This window comes from Lolium rigidum, chromosome 4 (genome assembly GCF_022539505.1).
Source record: "Lolium rigidum isolate FL_2022 chromosome 4, APGP_CSIRO_Lrig_0.1, whole genome shotgun sequence".
In the NCBI taxonomy this organism is placed as follows: domain Eukaryota; kingdom Viridiplantae; phylum Streptophyta; class Magnoliopsida; order Poales; family Poaceae; genus Lolium; species Lolium rigidum.
In genome coordinates, this window is record NC_061511.1 from 210,062,400 (window position 1) to 210,081,167 (window position 18,768).

The window sequence follows — 18,768 nt, forward strand, 5'->3', positions numbered from 1 at the left end:
TCTGATACGTCTCCAACGTATCTATAATTTCTGATGTTCCATGCTTATATTATGACAATACCTACATGTTTTGTTCACACTTTATATCATTTTTATGTATTTTCCGGTACTAACCTATTAACAAGATGCCGAAGCGCTAGTTCGTGTTTTCTGCTATTTTTGGTTTCAAAAATCCTACACAGGAAATATTCTCGGAATTGGACGAAACAAAAGCCAAACCTTCTATTTTACCGAGACGGACCCAGAGACGGACCCAGGGAGCCAGAGAAGTGCTGGAGGGGGGCCAAGGGGGCCCCACACCATACCTGGGCGTGGGCCCCTCCCTGGCCGCGCCACCAGGTGGGGAGGCCACCCCCTGGCTCCTCCGACTCCGCCCTTCCGCCTATATAATCTCTCCGTCGCGAAAACCCTAAAACATCCAGCCACGAGATGAGAAAAGTTACGCAGCCGCCGCCATCGCGAAGCCAAGTTAGGGGGACAGAAGTCTCTGTTCCGGCACGCCGCCGGGACGGGGAATTGCCCCCAGAGTCATCTCCATTGACACCACCGCCATCTTCATCGCTGTTGCTGTCTCCCATGATGAGGAGGGAGTAGTTCTCCCCGAAGGTCGAGGGCTCTACCGGTAGCTATGTGGTTCATCTCTCTCTCCCATGGTGTGATCTTTATGTGATCATGAGCTTTGTATCACTATTAATCTATGTGCTACTCTACTGATGTTATTAAAGTAGTCTATTCCTCCTCCATATGATGTAAATGTGACAGTGTGTGCATCATGTAGTACTTGGTAGGTTATGATTGTAATCTCTTGTAGATTATGAAGTTAACTATTACTATGATAGTATTGATGTGATCTATTCCCCCTTTCATAGCTATTGGTGACAGTGTGTATGCTATGTTAGTACTCGGTCTAAATTGCAACGGTCTATTATGCACTCTAGAGGTTACTTTAATATGAACTCCGGATGTTGTGGAGCTTGTTTACTCCGGCTTGAGGTGTGCTCTTGTGGCCCTACACAATGAATGGTGTTTGTTATCCAACAAGAGAGTGTTTGAAAGTAGCACAAGTGAGGAGAAGTTATTTATTTATTATGTGATCATTGTTGAGAGTGTCCACTAGTGAAAGTATGATCCCTAGGCCTTGTTTCTAGAGAGCGGCCGAATAACGCCCGGGCTCCCTTGGTCTCGTTCAAGTGTGTGGCTGTGGTTAATCCACAAGCATTTAATGATCTGTATTGCAGAATATCTGGAAAATGGTAATACATTGTGATACGCACGTACAGGTTGGGAGGCAGGGTACAGAATAAATGCATCTACTTGGCAGCGGTGGATGTCCATTTATTTAATATCAAACCTGTACCAGTTTCGTCAAATCCCATTGTTGGCACATGATGGACCGGTGGTAGTGCCTGGCCAGAAATTCTTGGCAAAGCATGTCCATAAGAGTACTTCTAGTCGTTGGACTCTCCGGCCGAAATCCGGCTAACTAGTCTCAGATAGATGATAGTCTCAGATGGATGTACATTTCAGCATGGGGCGGTCTAGTTTTTCAGCGGCGAGCCCAGGGGAATGCAGGCGAAACGAGGAATTCAAACGGAACATGAGCGAAAATCGTTCAAACTTAACCTAAAATTAGAGATATTTAACATATATAGGTGACTTCATACATATATAGGACGAATTCATAATATATTTGAAATCGGCTAGAGGAAATATTAACTAAACATAAAACACGGCGTTCTACATGCCGAAATGGCGGTAGAACACCGTGTAGTCGCCGCCGTCGTCGTTGCCGTTGTTGGAGTCGCCGTCGTCCTCGGGCGGCGCCTACTGGCTGCTGCTCTAGCCGGGGCTCCCCAACGGCTAGAACCCTAGCCGGGGTCGCCGAGGCGTGGCGGCGACAGCGTCATTGCTGTCCTCTAGCTTGATGAGCGACGCGGCGCCGCGCAGCCGCTAGGTCCACAAGCCAGCATTGCTGCTCCACCTCCTCCCAGTCCCAGTCCTGCCTGGACCAGGCGAGAGCCACGCCCATGGGGATGGCGTTGTCGGCGGGGACGAGGTCGTTCAGCGACCTCGCAATCGCCTCGCGGATCGCGGCGTCCTCGGCCCGCGCGGCCTCCTCGGCGGAGTCGCCGCCTCCCTCTTTGTCTTCCGCTTCCGCCCGTGTGACGGAGACGAGGCGCGCCCCTCGCGGATGACGAGGGCACCGGTGCTGCGTCCTCGGGTTGTCGGTGGAGACGTCGGGTCCGTCTTCACGTTGCGCAGGCGGCTCCTCGGCGTCGCAGGAGGCGTCGATCCGCACGACCTCGTCGTCGAGCTTGACGCCGAGCCTGACGACGAAGATGATGCCATTCGCCGTGGCATCCAGGAGCTTCTGTGTCGGCGTGACACGGAAGGCACCAGCCTCGGCCACAACATCTCAGCACGGGGTAGTTGCCGCCCTCGATTTGCGCAAGGACGGTCTCCAACGTACGGCTCGGCGCGCTCCACCAGGGGAATTTCTCCTTTGAATTCGTCGCTTGGCGAATTGCTCCTTTTAGACCTCTGTCCTGAGTCTTTTTTCGAAATGGGGGCATAGCCCCAGCCTCTGCATCCAAAGGATGCACACAACTTTTTTTTATTAGATCATTCACAAAACCTTACAAGGAAGATACAAAGATCAATTCGAAGCCACCTTTCCAGCGACAACTCGCTATACCTACAAAAGTGATGAAGGGAGCGACCATCAACATGGCCATTACCCTCACAACAGACCAACACACATCATCTAAAATTGAGTGCTTTCCCAAGCCGCCCATTGGCGGGTGAGAAGCGCAACCGGTCAAGCAAATCCTCAGCGCACGCCATTGCACATGCCGCAGAAATCACTACCGCCGTCTTCCTCGAACCCATCTCCAAGAGGGATCATCGCATTGACCTTGCCAGGCCTGCCATCGATGCCGCCACGGTGCCAGATGACACCACCATCATGCACGTGTCCATCACACTGCGTCAGTCTCCGAGACACCACTACACCATGCTGTCGAGACTCGACGACGCCGACACAGCAGAAACAAACCGCTCCACCTCAGCACCACCACCATCTGTTGTCTGCTCCAAAAACCGAAATCAGGGCCAGCTTTCACCGGCAGCCATGCCTCGCCGTCAGGGACTATTTGCCGGATCACGAGACCCACCAAAGTAGTCACAAACTGGCCGATCCCCTCCGGCGAAAGAGGAGACCACCATCGCCATTGATTCATCATGCTGCAGGACCACCCTAGGAGCACCGTCGGCTGCCAACGTCGAGGTCCTCGAGGTGTGGATGGCCCAGCCACACCCATCTGGGCTCAGATCGGGCCCTCTTGCCCCACGCCGCACCCGTCACCAGAAGACCCCCAGGATCCCAGGTCGCCTCCGTCACCTGCAGATGGTCACAGATGGCCGGAGCGGGCGCCGCCGCTGCGCCTCCATGGGGACCGAGGATCTCCTCCGCCTCCACCACGCCACACGGGCTTTGCCCGGTGACGCCTCTGGCAGCGGTGGCGGGAGGAGAGGCACTGAATAGGAGACGAGGAGGAGGGGCGGCGTGGACACCCCGGTGCGGCACGGAGCGCCGCCGCACGGGGGTGGGAGATGGGTTAGGGCACGGGGGTGGGAGTTGTTTGAACTTGATTGGCATTGGTGGAGTGCTAGCTCATGGTTGCCCTAAAAAACATGGATAGCTATTAGTGAAGATGCCTACGTGGAAACCAAAATGTTAAGATAACTGCATAAAATTAATCACATAAGATCGTGGCAATCTGCACAATGAAAATTTGACAAGTCTGAGGGGATTATATTAATAATTATGAACGGAAAGTTTTTTGGCTCATGAGCACTAGTGCTCTCTTCAATTTTTGTAAATAAAAAATATATTTAGAAGTTTCAAAAAAATCTGAAAATAATTGTAGACTTTATCAATGATATATATCCTAAAAGCATTGATGAGGTCTAAGACCCCGTGTGTGGCCCGATCTCGCGAATGACCCAAGATCCAAAGGGGGAAAGAGAGGGAGAGGTGGAAGAACACGAAGAACGCGAAGAACACAACGCACACCAACCCGATACAATCGATACTTACCCTCGTGGCTCGATGGACCACGCCAATAGAATCACCACGGGAGAGACTCGAGGTAGAATCCCGGAGTGAGAGATCGGTGTTGAGGATGGAGGTAGGTGAGGGAGAGAGAGTGGGCTACACTAGAATCTCACTCACATTGGGGTGCCTTGATACAAAGGGGATGAAACCCTAGGGAGACAAAGCTCAAAGTTATGTTTAAGCCTAAATCTTGTCTAACCAGCTATGGGGGCGAGCTGGGGTCTTATATAGGCATACAAGGCGACACGGGTCGAAAAGGTACAAGTTGGTGGGTCAAACCCGACGAATCCGGTCCTGGGGCCGGTCTGACCGGGCCTGAGACCGGGCCATCCGGTTCCAAACCGGATTCTGGGCCGAACGTGACCGGACGAGGCTTCGGGAGCCCCGGGATAGCTTCCGGATGGCACCGGTCGACGACCCGGTTGAAATCCGGACGGGCCGGTCAGGAGGCCGGTCAGACCGGGCCTGGGACCGGGCGGTCCGGTCAGGAGCCCGGTCAGACCGGGCCTGTGACCGGCTGGTCTTCCTCCTCCCGCCTCTTCTTCCTCTTCCTTCCTTCTTCCTTCCTCCTTCTTCTTCCTTCTTCCATGCACCATGGGGGTTTCCTTCTCTCTTGGTCCTTGTCGATGTCGGCACCTATAGACACAATGATGACAGGCATGAGGTAGCATACCATTCAAGTTGGTGTTGAGGTCGACCATAGAGAGGAAGGAGTTCACCTTGACATATATGGCGGGGTTTTGTGTTGTTGGTCCACTTGGGGGACTCCTCGGCCATGGTGTAGCGTCAACGATAGGCGGGGCTACATCAAGCATGCTGCCAAATAGCAAGCGGAAATTCTTTTTTATTTTGGGCTAAACAAAAATGACAAAATCTCATATTTTTTAGAGATTTGAAAATGGGCATACTAGATCTGAACTTTTGTCATTTTATGTAGCTCAGAATACAAAGTATTTGAATTTGATAACATTGCCTATATCCGGATTTTTTTAAAGATTTTTTTGAAACAGAAAAATGTGATTTCCAATTTTTTTGGTAAAATGAGATCAGTGGTGCCCATGTGCACCAAACTTCTTCCCGTTCTCAGCCCTTACATTGATGTGCTGCAATAAGCCGAAATTAATTATACATAATGGGAGAATATACTGGCCTTTCATTTGACTAACTTGAACTATAGATTAAAATAGCTGTACCGACCTAATCAGACTGTTAAATGGCATTGCTAAACACCTCACATTCGGTGATGTGTGGCTACACCTTGCATGAACTGAGCTATACATGCTAACGAGCAATATTGCTCGGAGCAGCAAGATCTGAGCTAGCTCCTGTGGGTGTGCTGTAGCGGGGATCCATGCCACGCTGCTGGGACGACTCGACATCTAATTCGGTCCTCAGCGTGTGGGATTTTAGAGCCGTCGCTCCGCAATAAATGTCCTGGCCTGTCGGTTGGGTCCATATCGGCTTGCTTTGATAGAATGCATACGAGTGGGGTGGGTGCCTTGTCTTGCTGCTGTATTACCTCTGAAGATTACAATTGCTTTATACTACAAGGCATTTGACGTCAGCGAGATAAACGGAAGGCTTGATGCGGGTAGGATAAGCGGACCACCACAGCTCGGGCTGACTTCCGAGTTTTCGTTGTTTCTAAGCATTGAAACACCGTTTCCAACAAGTTCTGCTACATGTTTGCTTGCTGCCATTTTTATTTCAGATTGCAATTACTACTTATAATCATCCATATTACTTGTATTTCACTATCTCTTCGCCGAACTAGTGCACCTATACATCCGACAAGTGTATTAGGTGTGTTGGGGACACAAGAGACTTCTTGTATCTTAATTGCAGGGGTTGCTTGAGAGGAATATCTTTGACCTCTACCTCCCCGAGTTCGATAAACCTTGGGTGATTCACTTAAGGGAAACTTGCTTGTTGTTCTACAAACTTCTGCTCTTGGAGGCCCAACACCTGTCTACAAGAATAGAAGCACACGTAGACATCAAGCTATTTTCCGGCGCCGTTGCCGGGGAGGTAAGGTAAAAGGTATTCACATCCTCCGACTACTAAGCTATTTCCTAGCACTGTTGCCGGTGTGTGAGTGCTCGAAGGTATCTCCTTTAGATTCTGCAATTTTATCTTTTTGTTTCTTGTTTTTATTTTCACTAGTTAGGCTTAATGGAAAACAACAACAAAATTATAGATCTTTATGAACTTTATCTTGAGTTAGGACATGAGGTGTTTGAAGAGAAAATTAAAAAACCTATGGAACCTGCATGCTAGTAGCAATGTTATTAGTATGAACGCAATTACTATTAATGCTATGGAAAAGTCTAAGCTTGGGGAAGCTAGTTTATATAAAAATAATCTTTTTTGCTCCTCAGCTTTGGAAGAAATAATTTGCCTTGATAATGCTTTGTCTCCAATATGTGGTGATTCGAATGATGCTTTCCAAATCCACCTACTGAAAGTATTCCCTTCAAGATACCTATGAAAATTGTTGAACTTGCTATGAACAACTGCTATTTTGGAGATGGGACTGTCCATCCTAGTGATCATTTACTCTTTATACATGAATTATGCGAGTTGTTAGAGAGTGCAGGTATTTCAAAGGACCAAGTTAAGAGGAAGCTATTCTCTATATCTCTGAAGGGCAGAGCTGCAGAATGGTATAAGATGCTGAAGAATGGCCGATCTATTGGTTGGGAGGAAATTGTACCTCTCTTTATTCTAAATTTTATCCTCCTCATGAAATGCATATTGATAGGAATTACATTTATAATTTTTATCCTCGTGATGGAGAGAGTATTTTTCAAGCATGGGGGAGATTGAAGTCACTAATGCTCAAATGTCCCATTCATGAGCTCCCCCGTAATGTTATTACTAATAATTTTTATGCAAGGCTTTCAGGACACCACAAGGACTATCTAGATGCCTGTTTGGAGGGATCTTTCACAAGCAAGGAGGTTGAAGCTAGATGGGATCTTCTTGAAAGAATTCAAAGCAATACTGAAGATTGGGAGAATGACAAAGGTAAGGAATCAGGTATAAACTACGAGTATGATTGCATTTAGTCTTTCGCTCAAACTGCTGATTTTCAAGAGCTTAGTGCTAAATATGGTCTTGATCCTCAAATTATGGTTGATTGCTATAGAGCCTTTGCTTCTCATATTAATGTTCCTAAATAAAATTGGTACATGTATCATGAACCTTTTAAAGACACTTGCATGGAAAATGAAATTGTTGTTAATGATTGCAATAAACATGCTCAGACTTCTGAGAAAATGCTATTTCCTATAAGCATGTTAATTTTTGTGGAGTCCATAGACCTTGTGAAAAGAATAAAATTGAAGAAGAATATTGTATCCATCACAGGAATGAAAAAACTAGAAAGTGGTCTAGGGCTCTAGACGATCTTGGTGAAAAAGTTTGTGCCCTCTATCCTTTTATTTGTGAACTTTGCCATAGAGTGGGTCATTTTAATTTTCAATGCTCCTCCAATGATAACTCGAACCTTATGAGTGCTGCAAATTTGTATTGTGATGATGAAATCACTCCTAATCAGCATGATGAACTTACTTTATTTTTTGGGTGTGAAGAGTTATTGAGAAAAACTTCTTTGGTGGATATGAGTGCTCTTGATATTAATAGTGTCCTGCATGGGTGTCTTTCTTATTGCATTGATAATTGCCACACAAATACTTACATACAAAATATTTTAGAAGATGACACTTTGCCAAAATATGATAGGACTGTTGTGTGTTTCGAACTTATTAATGAAAAGGAGGAATCCTCCCAAGTTTTTTCTATTGTTTCTGGAAATAAATCAGGTTATGTGGAGAAGCCTCACTTCAAGCCTCTTCCTCCTAAAGAAGGGAACGAGGAGAAGGAAAAGGAGAAGAAGGGAACGAAGAAGAGGAAGAAGAGGAGGAATAAAAATAAAGAGGTAACGGCATATCCCCGCGTGTATGAGATAACAATAGGTAACCGTAAGTATGTTGCTCCTAATGATTATTATGATAATGAATCTGAGTACAATGATCTTCCTATGCCCTTTAACCATATTAGTGATCATGATTTGGAAGAGCACACTACCTTTGATATTGGAAATCTCTTTGGTACCGATTATGAAAGTAATGATGTTAGCACTATTCATGTTCCCTCAAATGATGATATTGAAAGCTTTAAGTTTGGGGATGTTGTGCTTGAAGATCCTATATTTGAGACCTTTACGTTTAGTGAAAATGATGATGTTATATATTCTGGTTTAGATAATCGTTATAGAAATGGATAGACACAGGTTAAGGTTACTTGTCATAGTTATGATGGGATTGCCAAAAACCATTCCCTTAGTATGCAACTTGTTTACCATGTTCAAATTCTTGATAATGATCCTGCTCCAATTACTATTAATGAGAAGAGTTTTTCGTATGCCAAAAATAATGATATTTTTATGCATATGAACCATGATAAGAATGTTTTAAGTGATGGTTATATTGTGGATTTCATCAATGATGCTACTGAAAGTTATTATGAGAGAGGGAAACATGGTTATATGCATCTTAATAATATTAAGTTTCCCCTCTTTATGTTGAGAATTTTGAAGTTACTCGTGTTTTGTCTTCATATGCTTGTCATTTTGTTCTTTATGAATTTATTTGTGTACAAGATTTCTATGCATAGGAAGCGGGTTAGGCTTAAATGTGTTTTGAATTTGCTTTTTGATGCTCTCTTTTGCTTCAACTCTTATTTCTCGCAAGAGCATCATTAAAATTACTGAGCCTATCTTAATGGCTATAAAGAAAGCACTTCTTGGGAGATAACCCATGTTTTTATTTTGCTACTGTTTTGTTGTGTCTTGGAAGTTGTTGCTACTGTAGCAACCTCTTATTATCATGTTTATTTTGTTTTTGTGCCAAGTAAAGTCTCTAATAGAAAGTTGATGCTAGATTTGGATTTCTGCGCAGAAACAGATTTGTTAGCTGTCACAAATTCGCGTTTTTCTCTCTGTAGAAGAATCAAAAAAATCAGCGAAAATTCATTCATGATCCTCAAATATGTACGCAACTTTCATTAGTTTTGAGTTTTTCCATCTGAGAAAGTTAAGTGCCTCAGAAAAATTCGTCGTTACGGACTGTTCTGTTTTGACAGATTCTGCCTTTTTATTTTGCATTGCCTCTTTTACTGTGTTGAGTGGATTTCTTTGTTCCATTAACTTTCAGTAGCCTTGGGTAATGTCCAGAAGTGTTAAGAATAATTGTGTCCTTGCTGAACATGTGAATTTTTGATTATGCACTAACCCTCTAATGAGATTGCTTTGAGTTTGGTGTGGAGGAAGTTTTCAAGGATCGAGAGAGGAGGATGATATGGTGTGATCAAGAAGAGTGAAAAGTCTAAGCTTGGGGATGCCCCCGTGGTTCATTCCTGCATATTTCAAGAAGACTCAAGCATCTAAGCTTGGGGATGCCCAAGGCATCCCCTTCTTCATCAACAAACTTATCAGGTCACCTCTAGTGAAACTATATTTTAATTCCGTCACATCTTATGTGCTTTACTTGGAGTGTCCGTGTGCTTTTATTTTCGTTTTGTTATTTTCATTCTCTGAATAAATCGGATCCTACCATGCTTGTGTGGGAGAGAGACACGCTCCGCTTTTTCATTTGAACACTTGTGTTCTTCGTTTTACTTTAGTATTCATGACGAAAGCTGAAAGCCTCAGCATTTATTGCTATTTGGTTGGAAACAGAAAATGCTTCATATGGTAATTGGTATATTATCTTGAATAATTTGATACTTGGCAATTGTTTTGAGCTCTCATAGATCATGTTTAAGCTCTTGCATCATGTAGTTTAAATCTATTAATGGAGAACTACCGTAGAGCTTGTTGAAATTTGGATTGCATGATTGGTCTCTCTAAGGTCTAGATATTTTATGGTAAAAGTGTTTGAACAACAAGGAAGACAGTGTAGAGTCTTATAATGCTTGCAATATGTTCTTGTGTAAGTTTTTGCTGTACCAGTTCATACTTGTGTTTGCTTCAAACAACCTTGCAAGCCAAAGCCTTGTACTGAGAGGGAATGCTTCTCGTGCATCCAAAAACCTTGAGCCAAAACCTATGCCATTTGTGTCCACCATAACTACCTATATGTGGTATTTTTCTGCCATTCCAAAGTAAATAGCTTGCGTGCTACCTTTAAAATTTCATTCCTTATCTTTACAATACATAGCTCATGGGAAAGTAGCCTAAAAAAACTATTGTGGTGATGAATATGTTGCTATGTATCTTAGTTCTTATAAGTTATTTGTTGAGCGGTAACCATGTTTCTGGGGACGCCATCAACTTTTTACACCTTTGTTGAATATCATGTGAGTTGCTATGCATGTTCGTCTTGTCTGAAGTAAGAGTGATTTATCATGATTAAATGGTTTGAGTATGCATATTGTTAGAGAAGAACATTGGGCCGCCAACCAAAGCCATGTATCATGGTGGAAGTTTTCAGTTTGGACATTAATCCTCAATCTCTTATGAGAATATTATCTGTTGCTGAATGCTTAAGCATTAAAGAGGAGTCCATTATCTGTTTTCTATGTTGTCCCGGTATGGATGTCCTCAAGTTGAGATCTATCAAAACTGAGAAATCAAATGCGATTTATCTCCTTGGACCTTTGTACAGGTGGCATAGAGGTACCCCTTTGTGACACTTTGATGTCTACGGGTGCTTCTATTCTTGTAGACAGTGTTGGGCCTCCAAGAGCAGAGGTTTGTAGAACAGCAGCAAGTTTTCCCTTAAGTGGATCACCCAAGGTTTATCGAACTCAGGGAGGAAGAGGTCAAAGATATCCCTCTCATGCAACCCTGCAACCACAAAGCAAGAAGTCTCTTGTGTCCCCAACACACCTAATAGGTGTACTAGTTCGGCGAAGAGATAGTGAAATACAAGTGGTATGAATGAATATGAACAGTAGTATGGCGCAAGAAAATAGCTTACTGGCATGCAGTTGATGGTAGTAATATTGCAGGAAGTAAACAAGCAGTAGTAACTCAGCAGTAGTAACGCAAGAAAAACAAGAACAAGCAAGTGATAGCGATATTTAGGAACAAGGCCTAGGGAATAGACTTTCACTAGTGGACACTCTCAACATTGATCACATAACAGAATAGATAAATGCATACTCTACACTCTCTTGTTGGATGATGAACACATTGCGTAGGATTACACGAACCCTCAATGCCGGAGTTAACAAGCTCCACAATTCAATGTTCATATTTAAATAACCTTAGAGTGCATGAAAGATCGAAACGACTAAACCAAGTACTAACATAGCATGCACACTGTCACCTTCATGCTTATGTAGGAGGAATAATACACATCAATACTATCATAGCAATAGTTAACTTCGCAATCTACAAGAGATCATGATCATAGCATAAACCAAGTACTAACACGAGTGCACACACTGTCACCATTACACCGTGTAGGAGGAATAAAACTACTTTAATAACATTGCTAGAGTAGCACATAGATAAATTGTGATACAAAACATATTGCAATCATAAAGAGATATAAATAAGCACCTCACTATGCCATTCATAACAGTGAATAAGTATTCTGTGAAATATAGCCTAAGAGACCCACACGGTGCACACACTGTCACCTTTACACACGTGGGACAAGGAGTCTCCGGAGATCACATAAGTAAAACTCACTTGACTAGCATAATGACATCTAGATTACAAGCATCATCATATGAATCTCAATCATGTAAGGCAGCTCATGAGATTATTGTATTGAAGTACATAGGAGAGAGATGAACCACATAGCTACCGGTACAGCCCCGAGCCTCGATGGAGAACTACTCCCTCCTCATGGGAGCAGCAGCGGTGATGAAGATGGCGGTGGAGATGGTAGCGGTGTCGATGGAGAAGCCTTCCGGGGGCACTTCCCCGTCCGGCAGGGTGCCGGAACAGAGACTCCTGTCCCCCAGATCTTGGCTTCGCGATGGTGGCGGCTCTGGAAGGTTTCGCGTACCGTGGCTTTCTCTGTAAGGGTTTTCGATGCAGGGGCTTTATATAGGCGAAAAGGCGGCGTCAGAGGGTCGAAGAGGCGGCGACACCATAGGGTGGCGCGGGCCACACCCAGGCCGCGCCGGCCTATGGTCTGGTGGGCCTGTGGCCCCCCTCTGGTCCTTCCCGGTGTTCCGGAAGCTTCGTGGAAAAATAGGAACCCGGGCGTTGATTTCGTCCAATTCCGAGAATATTTCGTTACTAGGATTTCGAAACCAAAAACAGCGAGAAACGTGAACCGGCACTTCGGCATCTTGTTAATAGGTTAGTTCCGTAAAATGCACGAATATGACATAAAATGTGCATAAAACATGTAGGTATCATCAATAAAGTAGCATGGATCATAAGAAATTATCGATACGTCGGAGACGTATCGCATCCCCAAGCTTAGTTCCGCTCGTCCCGAGCAGGTAAAACGATAACAAAGATAATTTCGAAGTGACATGCCGTCATAACCTTGATCATACTATTGTAAGCATATGAGATGAATGCAGCGATCAAAACAATGGTAATGACATGAGTAAACAAGTCGAATCATAAAGCAAAGACTTTTCATGAATAGTACTTCAAGACAAGCATCAATAAGTCTTGCATAAGAGTTAGCTCGTAAAGCAATAATTCAAAGTAGAGGTATTGAAGCAACACAAAGGAAGATTAAGTTTCAGCGGTTGCTTTCAACTTGTAACATGTATATCTCATGGATAGTTGTCAATGCAAAGTAATATAACAAGTGCAATATGCAAGTATGTAGGAATCAATGCACAGTTCACACAAGTGTTTGCTTCTTGGGATGGAGAGAAATAGGTGAACTGACTCAACATAAAGGTAAAAGAATGGTCCTTCAAAGAGGAAAGCATCGATTGCTATATTTGTGCTAGAGCTTTGGTTTTGAAAACATAAAGAGAGCATAAAAGTAAAATTTTGAGAGGTGTTTGTTGTTGTCAACGAATGGTAGTGGGCACTCTAACTACCTCATCAACCAGACTTTCAAGAGCGGCTCCCATGAAGGACGTTATCTCTACCGCAAGGTAGATCATCCCTCTTCTCTTTTGTTTACACATGTACTTTAGTTTAGTTTTTTCTTTATTTATGGATGACACTCCTCCCAACCTTTTGCTTACACAAGCCATGGCTAACCGAATCCTTGGGTGCCTTCCAACATTCACATACCATGGAGGAGTGTCTATTTGCAAAATTAAGTTGTTTACCGATGAATCGCAGCAAAACATGTGAAGAGAATTATTAATGAAAGTTAATTAATTGGGGCTGGGAACCCCATTGCCGACTCTTTTTGCAAAATTATTGGATAAGCGGATGTGCCACTAGTCCATTGTGAAAGTCTGTCAAAAGTAAATGACAAGATCGAAAGATAAAACACCACATACTTCCTCATGAGCTATAAAACATTGACACAAATAAGAGGTAATAACTTTTGAATTGTTTAAAGGTAGCACTCAAGCAATTTACTTTGGAATGGCGGAGAAATACCATGTAGTAGGTAGGTATGGTGGACACAAATGGCATAGTGGTTGGCTCAAGGATTTGGATGCATGAGAAGTATTCCCTCTCGATACAAGGTTTAGGCTAGCAAGGTTATTTGAAGCAAACTCAAGGACGAACAGGTGCAGCAAGACTCACATAAAAGACATATTGTAAACATTATAAGACTCAACACCGTCTTCCTTGTTGTTCAAAACTCAATACTAGATATTATCTAGACCTTAGAGAGACCAAATATGCAAACCAAATTTTAGCAAGCTCTATGTATTTCTTCATTAATGGGTGCAAAGCATATGATGCAAGAGCTTAAACATGAGCACAACAATTGCCAAGTATCACATTATCCAAGACATTTTAGAATTACTACATGTAGCATTTTCCAATTCCAACCATATAACAATTTAACGAAGAAGAAACTTCGCCTTGAACATTATGAGTAAAGCCTAAGGACACATGTGTCCATATGCAACAACGGAGCGTGTCTCTCTCCCACAAAGTGAATGCTAGGATCCATTTTATTCAAACAAAACAAAAACAAAAACAAACCGACGCTCCAAGTAAAGAACACAAGATGTGATTGAATAAAAATATAGTTTCGGGGGAGGAACTCGATGATGTTGTCGATGAAGAAGGGGATGCCTTGGGCATCCCCAAGCTTAGACGCTTGAGTCTTCTTAAAATATGCAGGGGTGAACCACGGGGGCATCCCCAAGCTTAGAGCTTTCACTCCTCTTGATCATAGTATATCATACTCCTCTCTTGACCCTTGAAAACTTCCTTCACACCAAACTTCAAGCAAACTCATTAGAGGGTTAGTGCACAATTAATAATTCACACATTCAGAGGTGACACAATCATTATTTTCACTTCTGGACATTGCATAATGCTACTGGACATTAATGGATCAAAGAAATAAATCCAACATGGCAAAAGAGGCAATGCGAAATAAAAGGCAGAATCTGTCAAAAACAGAACAGTCCGTAAAGACGAATTTTAAAATGGCACCAGACTTGCTCAAATGGAAAAACTCAAAACTAATGAAAGTTGCGTACATATCTGGGGATCACGCTCGTAAATTGGCAGATTTTTTCGAATTTTCTACAGAGACTTGTGCCCAGATTCGTGACAGACAGCAATGCTGTTTCTGCGCAGCGATCCCAAATATAACATCAACTTTGACATAGAAAATTTACTTGGCACAAAAACATGATAAGGAGAGGTTGCTACAGTAGTAAACAACTTCCAAGACACAAATATAAAACAAAGTACTGTAGTAAAAAAACACATGGGTTATCTCCCAAGAAGTTCTTTCTTTATAGCCATTAAGATGGGCTCAAGTAGCTTTAATGATGCACTTGCAAGAAATAGAAGTTGAAGCAAAAGAGAGCATCAAGAGGCAAATTCAAAACACGTTTAAGTCTAACATGCTTCCTATGCATAGGAATCTTGTAAATAAACAAGTTCATGAAGAGCAAAGTAACAAGCATAGGAAGATAAAACAAGTGTAGCTTCAAAAATTTCAGCACATAGAGAGGTGTTTTAGTAACATGAAAATTTTTACAACCATATTTTCCTCTCTCATAATAACTTTCAGTAGCAACATGAGCAAACTCAACAATATAACTATCACTTAAAGCATTCTTATCATGAGTCTCATGCATAAAATAATTACTACTCCCAACATAAGCATAGTCATTCTTATTAATTGTAGTGGGAGCAAATTCAACAAAGTAGCTATCAAATATAGGAGGTATATTGTAATCATAATCAAATTTATCCTCCATAACAGGTGGTAAAAAAGACTACTATCATTATAATCATCATAAATGGGAGGCAAAGTATCATCAAAGAAAATTTTCTCCTCAATGCTTGGGGGACTAAAAATATCATGCTCATCAAAGCCAGCTTCCCCAAGCTTAGAATTTTCCATAGCATTAGCAACAATAGTGTTCAAAGCATTCATATTAATATGTTCCATGGGTTTTTTAATTTTCGCATCAAACCATCCATGTCTTAAATCAGGAAATAGAATAAGAAGCTCATTGTTGTCCATTATGCCTAACTAGTGTAAACAAGAAACCAAATGTCGCAATTGCAGAGTCTAAAGGAAATAGCTTCGAGCACACACACAATGGCGCCAGAAAAGTACTGTTACCTGGAACCGGAGTATGAGTGCCTTTACCTTTCCTCCCCGAGCAACGGCGCCAGAAAAGTGCTTGGCGCATAGTTGACGAGGGAGGAAAAGTGCTTAGTTGCCGGGCTTGCCAATGTGTGAGTGCCGTTTACCTTCCCTCCCGGCAACGGCGCCGTAAAAGTGCTTGATGTCTACGGGTGCTTCTATTCTTGTAGACAGTGTTGGGCCTCCAAGAGCGAGAGGTTTGTAGAACAGCAACAAGTTTTCCCTTAAGTGGATCACCCAAGGTTTATCGAACTCGGGGAGGAAGAGGTCAAAGATATCCCTCTCATGCAACCCTGCAACCACAAAGCAAGAAGTCTCTTGTGTCCCCAACACACCTAATAGGTGTACTAGTTCGGCGAAGAGATAGTGAAATACAAGTGGTATGAATGAATATGAACAGTAGAATGGCGCAAGAAAATAGCTTACTGGCATGCAGTTGATGGTAGTAATATTGCAGGAAGTAAACAAGCAGTAGTAACTCAGCAGTAGTAACGCAGTAAAACAATAACAAGCAGTGATAGCAGTATTTAGGAACAAGGCCTAGGGAATAGACTTTCACTAGTGGACACTCTCAACATTGATCACATAACAGAATAGATAAATGCATACTCTACACTCTCTTGTTGGATGATGAACACATTGCGTAGGATTACACGAACCCTCAATGCCGGAGTTAACAAGCTCCACAATTCAATGTTCATATTTAAATAACCTTAGAGTGCATGAAAGATCGAAACGACTAAACCAAGTACTAACATAGCATGCACACTCGTCACCTTCATGCTTATGTAGGAGGAATAATACACATCAATACTATCATAGTAATAGTTAACTTCGCAATCTACAAGAGATCATGATCATAGCATAAACCAAGTACTAACACGAGTGCACACACTGTCACCATTACACCGTGTAGGAGGAATAAAACTACTTTAATAACATTGCTAGAGTAGCACATAGATAAATTGTGATACAAAACATATTGCAATCATAAAGAGATATAAATAAGCACCTCACTATGCCATTCATAACAGTGAATAAGTATTCTGTGAAATATAGCCTAAGAGACCCACACGGTGCACACACTCGTCACCTTTACACACGTGGGACAAGGAGTCTCCGGAGATCACATAAGTAAAACTCACTTGACTAGCATAATGACATCTAGATTACAAGCATCATCATATGAATCTCAATCATGTAAGGCAGCTCATGAGATTATTGTATTGAAGTACATAGGAGAGAGATGAACCACATAGCTACCAGGTACAGCCCCGAGCCTCGATGGAGAACTACTCCCTCCTCATGGGAGCAGCAGCGGTGATGAAGATGGCGGTGGAGATGGTAGCGGTATCGATGGAGAAGCCTTCCGGGGCACTTCCCCGTCCGGCAGGGTGCCGGAACGAGACTCCTCGCCCCCAGATCTTGGCTTCGCGATGGCGGCGGCTCTGGAAGGTTTCGCGTACCGTGGCTTTCTCTGTAAGGGTTTTCGATGCAGGGGCTTTATATAGGCGAAAAGGCGGCGTCAGAGGGTCGAAGAGGCGGCGACACCATAGGGTGGCGCGGGCCACACCCAGGCCGCGCCGGCCTATGGTCCGTGGGCTCCGTGGCCCCCTCTCGGTCCTTCCCGGTGTTCGGAAGCTTCGTGGAAAAATAGGAACCCGGGCGTTGATTTCGTCCAATTCCGAGAATATTTCGTTACTAGGATTTCTGAAACCAAAAACAGCGTAAAATGAGAACTGGCACTTCGGCATCTTGTTAATAGGTTAGTTCCAGAAAATGCACGAATATGACATAAAATGTGCATAAAACATGCAGGTATCATCAATAAAGTAGCATGGAACATAAGAAATTATCGATACGTCGGAGACGTATCACACTTGGTTGAAACATATGTAATGCAATGATAATCCATGGAAATCCGAGCTAATTAGGACAAGGTGCGGGCACTATTAGTATTCGATGCATGACGCTTGCAACTTATAGGAAGTTTTATGCATAACACATATGAATTATTACTACCGTTGACAAAATTGTTTCCATGTTTTTAAAATAAAAAGCTCTAGCACATGAGTAATCCCTGCTTCCCTCTGCGAAGGGCCTTTCTTTTACTTTATGTTGAGTCAGTTTACCTACTTCTTTCTATCTTAGAAGCAAACACTTGTGTCAACTGTGTGCACTGATTCTTACATGTTTACTTATTGCACTTGTTATATTACTTTCTATTGACAATTATCCATGAGATATACATGTTACAAGTTGAAAGCAATTGCTGAAACTTAATCATCCTTTGTGTTGCTTCGAAACCTTTTATTAAGAATCTATTACTTTATGAGTTAGCTCTTATGCAAGTCTTTTTGATGCTTGTCTTGAAAGTACTATTCATGAAAAGTTTTTGCTATATGATTCAGTTGTTTAGTCATTATATATGTTTTTGTTAGCAATCTATTGCTTTGAATCACTTCATTCATCTCATATGCTTTACAATAATATTGATCAAGATTATGTTGGTAGCATGTCACTTCAGAAATTATTATTTTTATCGTTTACCTACTCGAGGGCGAGTAGGAACTAATCTTGGGGATGCTTGATACGTCTCCAACGTATCTATAATTTCTGATGTTCCATGCTTATATTATGACAATACATACATGTTTTGTTCACACTTTATATCATTTTTATGCATTTTCCGGTACTAACCTATTAACAAGATGCCGAAGCGCCAGTTCCTGTTTTCTGCTGTTTTTTGTTTCAGAAATCCTACACAGGAAATATTCTCGGAATTGGATGAAACAAAAGTCAAACCTTCTATTTTACCAAGACGGACCCAGGGAGCCAGAGAAGTGCCGGAGGGGGGCCAAGGGGTCCCCACACCATAACTGGGCGCGGACCCCTCCCTGGCCGCGCCACCAG